Source organism: Gymnodraco acuticeps, unplaced genomic scaffold, assembly GCF_902827175.1.
Source record: "Gymnodraco acuticeps unplaced genomic scaffold, fGymAcu1.1, whole genome shotgun sequence".
In the NCBI taxonomy this organism is placed as follows: Eukaryota; Metazoa; Chordata; class Actinopteri; order Perciformes; family Bathydraconidae; genus Gymnodraco; species Gymnodraco acuticeps.
In genome coordinates this window covers 308164-315159 of record NW_022990997.1, presented here as the reverse complement: position 1 = coordinate 315159, position 6996 = coordinate 308164, and the positions used below count along the sequence as shown (strand labels likewise).

Sequence of the window (6996 nt, the reverse complement as noted above, 5' to 3'; positions counted from 1 at the left end):
GACCACTATTGACTGACATTGTCTATCCATGCATGCATACTGTATAATGGTTGTTGTTGTAACAGTAAGTCAAGCAAACTCCATTACTGGAAACATTGGTCATCCATTACTGCGTGCATGCCCTTTGGCAAGAAATGGTAGATGGAGAAAGAAAATCTCTTTTCAATGGAACAGTTTACCGGGCCGTTACGAAAAATATGTGTTGATGTCGTAGCATTGATCCTGCGTTGAGATAAAGGAAATTCACAAACAATATTTCATGCCTGAGGCTTGAAACAGCCAGTCACTCTGTTGCACATTGGAAGGACGAGGGATTAACGATTTGTAACATTTCATTCAAGTTTCTCAACTATACTCTAACCCTAACTCTAACCCTAACCCTAACAATGTTTTGTATTACATAATGGCACATAATTGTAAACGGTAGTGTTGAATACTGTGAAGCTAACAATTGAGCGGCCAGACCAAGCAAGGAGGCAGAGGCAGAACGTCCAAATACAACCCGGTGTGGGCATTTATTAATCATTGGCACATGATTAACAGTCGTATTTAACAGCATCAATCATCCATATGACTGTCTCCAGCACTATCCCCTTCTCAATGAGCCTAACACGCCTCCTTTTATAGGCCCAACAATTGGACTGTACCATCAAAAGGGGTGGTATGTGCTAAAATGGTTAGCTCAGATAATGAAACTGTTAGAAATTAAAATCAATGTTTTATGGCATAATGTAGATTAAACATACCGTCAGTTTAAATGCTATTTTATTCTGGAAAAAAACGGAAGTTCTGAATACCAAGCTTTTATTCTGAAAATCCTTCATGACGACATCCGGGACTACCGTCCATTAGTATAATGAAAGTGGCTATTGACGCCGTTAACATGTATTACATATAAAGTTATGAAAGAGATAAGGAGGAGAAAAGGCATGTGGAAGTAAGCAATGAATGTAAAATGTCGAAATCCTCCGTTTAACACAATTTCGGACAAAGAAGAACGAGGGGGAAGTCTCCTACGTCACCACAGCTCACAGAGAGGAGGAGCGAACAGCCAGCAAGCGGGAAGGACGAAGGCTTGTGGAGTCTCTTCTGCACAATTAAAGAAAACTAAACATTACTTGAAAATAAAAAACATCCATTAATTCAATTATACCTAATTAATGTTTAATTCATTAATTAGTTTCCCCGTGACTCTTTACGGTGACGGACCATGGGACCGGAGACGGGAGAACAGGTGGAGGTGAGTGTTAACTACTGCAGGGATGATATGAGAAATATATAACAGAAATGTATATTGCTTAGTTTATAAATGACTAGAATCGCTAATCACCCATTGTGCCAATCCAGCCCCCCGACATTAAGGATTAATATGTGTTTCTCATACTGGCGCCAACCATTCAATACATCGGGTTTGAACGCCACACAAGCTCTTGTCATCTTTCATACATCAAATGCTTCCTGTGCAATGTTTTACCGTGGAACAAATGAATATGCTTCGCCAATAGTGAAGCTATATAATACGTAACGAGACCGTGATCTACGGACCAGAGATCACCTCCGTTACATTACGGTGATGAAAGCTGCAGCAGATAGGATGTATAAAACATGTTTCTGGTTAATAATACATTCAATAGGCTTGTGTTGTTGCAGCCATTTTGAAACCATATGATGCACAAAGGATGGACTTCCTGTCTTAGTCACCCCGTCACATTTAAGTAAGTATGTAAAATGTATTTATAAAGCGCTTTTCACAGACATAGTCACAAAGTGCTTGACATATCCCAAGGGGTCAGCATGACACAGAGTTTTCTAAGGAACAGCAGACTAGGATTTTTACGGGAAAACTGTCGGCTCAATTTCCTGGAATAGTCTGGGGAAATATATGTTGCCTTAGGTTCTCTGTTGATGTTTATTTGAGCAAGGCACCACACTCTGAACCATCTGCTGCCTTTTGTTAAGTTATTCTGGCCTATGAAAAAGGCCAGAATAACATTTCATTTTATTGTGAAAGACATTTTTCACTGATATTATTTTCAACATTTTGAGATGTATCAAAGTAGAACGCATGTTATTATAAACATCGGCAAACTTCTGCTTTAAACATCTGCCCTATGAGGATGGAAAGTACTTTAATTTGTCCAAAAATGACAGGCCTGAATTCAGATTAAGGATCTATCAAATGTCATTCTGGGTTTTGAAATAAAAACATACATATATTAACCATAAATAGCCATTTCAAGTCAATCATAACTCAAAAAAGGTGGGAGATATATATAACATTTCCCAACAAAGAACAAGCTTAAATTCTGATTTACGGTCGAGAAAATGAAATTCTGTGTTTTAAAATAAACTATTAAAAGTAAATCATAAATCAACACATCAATGTTTTTCCATAGCAGCGAAATCACCATTATAAATAACATTCCCCTCGAATATATTATTTGTTTTATTGCCTCGAGTCAAACCAAATGAAAAGAGCAAAACAATGAGTTGGCCTGTGATTCTCTCTGCCAAGCACTAGTTGAATCATCGTATAAAACAGAAAATAGCCAATCCTCTCCTCTGCCCAGACGATGATAATGCTCTTTTGATAGAGATGAATCACCCCCCACCCTTGCCTAATTTGGTTTATTCCAATTTTTGTGCAGACAAGCATTTTTTTTCCCATCCTGCTAATCTCCTCAAACATTTTCAGGCGGACCGAAGGTATAGGCTGGTTTGAGTGATCAAGCTAAATTGCCTAAGAGGCCATTAATAGTTTATAGGGCCGGGCTGATGAAAGACATGCAGGAGGAGAAGGAGAGGAAAAGCTAATTAAATCAGTGTCGGGGGGTCGCCGGTGTCTTGGGCTGGCATGGTGGGCCGTAAAGATTACCATTATCACTTTCATTACCCCTGCTGATTGTTTAGAGGTGGGGAGGGTTTGGGGATGGAGGGGCACCAAATTGCTTCGCCAACCCCATTTACAAACCTCTGACAATTTCCATTATCGCAAAGTTATGGCGCAGGGGGTGAGCGATTTCATTTCACAAACAATACTTGCCCACCCTCTGTTATATCATTTTCATGGTGTGTCTTATTTCTACATTACTAGACACATTATACAAACAGTTAGGACAACCTTTCATGTTGTTTTTGGTAATTTTAGACGATAATGGCTAAGTTGGTATTTCAGTCCATACAAAGGATTGGAAAGGTGTTGGATGGGATACAAAGCCATTTATTTCTATGGACGTGGCTTTTTGTAGAAATGTTAAAACATTTAAAGAGACTTCCTCAAACTGCAGTTGCAAAGATAGACAGACACTAGTGTAAAAACATTTTTTTTAAGCTGTATTTTTATTAATAGATAATCGAAATACCTAGCCAAAGCACTTACAATAAAAGCCAGCCTGAACAAAAATGGGTCCGCATATGAATTGGTGATTTACTATTTAAGATAAAGCAGCAGTACTAAGTTATACTTTAACCACACAAACACACATTTCTGGTTCACATACTGGGCCGTTCTTCCTCTAGCTCAGCATGGATCGCTCCACATGTTTCCACATATATCTTCTTTAGTGAAAAAGCCAAGGCTTCAGCCACTAGAGACTGACGTACAGATATAGATAAATCACTTCTTTATATATTACATAAACCCAGAACAATGCTATATGTATAATTACAAAAACAAGTGTTATTAAAGTTTGAAGTGTAAGGTTTGCCAATATAGATTCACATATGTCCCGCCATGCTTTCTAATCCCACTGCTTACCCACTGTTTGTCCAGCAATGTAATAACTGCAATGACATTGTTCCCACAGCAATCTGCTGTTCATTATTGGATGGCGGTGTGGACTGGGCCTCTTGTAACTCTTTCTCGTCCACCATTTCTTTTCCTGCCATGGATGAGTTTCTGCCAGCCTGAGAGGTTTAACTCGTGTTCTTCCACTGGGTCGGCTTTACGAACGCACTAATGAGCTACGGAGACGGAGTGGCGCAGTGGGCTGTGCGATGATCATCGAAACCCGCCACTGCGTCAGGCCAGTGTCCTTGGGCAAGACACTTCATCCGAATTTGCCCCTGTGGGTACTGTCCACAGTACATGACCGTTACATGTATGATATGTGTGTAATGTGTACTTGTAAAGCTCCTTGATGCCTTCGAGGTGTGAAGATAGGCGGAGTGGCGCAGTGGGCTGTGTGTTGATCATCAGATCAAGGGGGGGGTTGGGGAACACCAGTTCGAAACCCCCCTCCGCTGCGTCTGTAAAGCCATTGTGTCCTTGGGCAAGACACTTCACCTGAATGTTCTCCTGTGGGTATACTGCCCACAGTACATGTATGATATATGTGCAATGTGTTTGTAAAGTGCTTTGAGCATCTGGAAAAGCGCTATAATAAATGTAAGGAATTATTATTAATTTCTGAGTGAGCTGTGGCACGATCACCATGGAGACGCTTTGTGTGGAGGATGCCATCGCATATAGACCAATTACTTGTATATAGACTATTCTGTAGTATTTCTACTATATTATATTTTATTGTATTTACTTGCACTATTTTATCTGTGTTATTGTGTTGCACTGTTGGAGGAGCCTGTTGTCATATCTACACTAGCTATGAACACATAACAATAAAAGCCTTGACACTTGAATCTTGAAAAGTCCAACATACAGTATCGGAGGCAGAACTGGACTGATGATGATCACGACGGTGTTTTTTTGTCGAAAAGCTGATATTCCAACCTATATTGATTATCCCAAATGTAGCACTTGTAGGTATTTTAAGGACCTCATTGTTACTAAAGCTTCAAATGAGAGCTGTGAAAACCGAGGTTATGATAGGTAGATTATGATATAATACCGATACCACAATTTAACTGAAAAGGCCAATTCATGGATGGAAATAGCATAGCATTAGCATTAGTTCAGATTACTGGCTTCCACAGAGCAAACTGCAATATCTGATTGTTTTATAAAGCGTACATTTGACTTCCTGTGTCTGTATATCTTTGAGGTGTATACAAAGAAGTCACTAAACTGCCACCTAAATGAAACTTAAAACATATTGGAAGACATTTCAGGTTTAGGCAGCATTTATGTGTTTTGGACAGTAATGGACATTTTCTCATTTTACTTTGCATATTATTGGAAACATGACCAGTTGGCTGTGTGTGATCGCTCAGTGTTTCGGTAAGTTTGTGGATCAGGATTTTATGAGATCGGCCATCATCCCCCACCGCTGCAATGTTTCGGCTCCACTGTTCTGCTGCCAGGCTCGCAATGGAAACACAGAGGGTCCAAATACTGTGTGTGCTAAAATGTGCTTGGTTGCTTGTTTATGGTTCATTTTTATTTGTATGTGTATTTTATTAAGAAAGCGTTTTTTAACCCCGTTTGAAAGGTGTTACATAAATACAGTTTATAAGATAAGATGGACCTCAGATTCAGGAGTTTAACAGCAATAGTGTAATAATGAAAAACAGGACAGCACATATTCACACAGACTTATACAATTAAGGATCAAATCAAAGATAACAATGATAAAATAACTATAACAACATTAAATGAATTAAAATGAACATATATACATATTTTCAGGTATTTATTTAAATACCTATTTATCAATTTTTGTATTTGACAATTTGAAAGAAAATGGATTTACCTGCAGGTGTGTCGGACACACAAACACACACACGTCACACACACACAAATCCATGACCATGTTTGGTAAAAGTGTGTGTTTGTGCGTACTCAAACACGTAAATGCATAGCTGCCTTTGTGCATGCATGCCTTCCTGCATCTGTGTGTGCATTCACAACACAATGGGGGCTAATGGGAAACATGGGACGGGTGGAGGGGGGCTTTTGGGAGAAGTGGGGGTGTGGGTTTTTCTTTTTTGAGGGGGGACAGCACTCCAACATCTGCAGGTCTACTCCCACATTCAGGGGATTCCTTGAGAAATGTACACTATTTGTCTGAGCTGATGGGAAGGGGCGTGCAGGCGATGTGTGTGTAGACGTTGTGTGTATTTGTTCCCACTGATACACAGAGGAAATGAGTTTCGGTTGCAGAGAGGCAGCAGTGACGGAAAGGGGGGGGGGGGGGGGAGTCAGGGGGGGCTAGGATGGTTTTCATTTAGCTCTCTTTATGAGTCAGGACAAAGCTGGCCGGGTCAGAGAGGAGCTGCGTGCGAGGAGACGAGGGAGTTCACTTGTCTGCTTGATGTATGACAAATGCATATAAGCTACGCAGGCAGAGGGGAATTGGATTCTTCCCTTCTCTCTGCGAGATGGCGATGACTTTTTTTTTTTTACTTTCTTTCCTCCCTCCAGGCAATGAGGTTATGGATTTGGACAGGTGTGAATACTGATGATGAATAGTAATGTTGTTAGCCTGAATGGAGCGCTGAGATTGATGGAGCGAGTTCTGCCTTTTGATTATGACGACTGCACGAGGATCGGCCGCCCCAGAGGGATTTTATGGGCCGTCATCTGGTGTAAATGACAAAATAAATGGCAAATACATTCTGCAACTTGTAGTACATGTCCGCTTGATTTGACCTGTGTCACCCTCAATATATTAAAGGTACATTCAGCACATATGAAACTAGGAGTAAGGATTTTATAAGGGGTAAAAAACGCACTTAAATGAACCAGCTCTAGTGTGGCCTGCAGAGGTGGAAAGATATTAATAACACTATGTATCTTTGTCTAAGTAATAAAAGCAACACTTGTTAAGCAACTATTGAGATTGAATTTGCAGAATGTAAATATTTTAAGTTATTATTGTCTGTGCTCCTGTTCTCACACTTCCTATTATGTCTCAAGATTGAACCTGTATTTTTATTTAACTTGCTGACACATAAAGTACATGGTTCATGTGCTAAAAAAGACAGAGACACAGACAGAAATATACATTTCAGTTTGGTTTATATACATAAAGTACATCAATGCATATAATCATGCAGTGTTAGATATACTGAATAGACCCCCAGATGTTATTGTGAAAG

General features: G+C 39.8%; 1 long non-coding RNA gene across 1 annotated transcript; it reads left to right on the top strand.

The window, feature by feature from the left end:
* Positions 1–936: 936 nt before the first annotated feature.
* On the top strand, positions 937–4734 carry LOC117559239. Its single transcript, XR_004570945.1, has 2 exons — positions 937–1240; positions 3807–4734. It is a non-coding gene; the product is annotated as an uncharacterized LOC117559239 (long non-coding RNA).
* The last annotated feature ends 2262 nt before the right edge of the window (positions 4735–6996 follow it).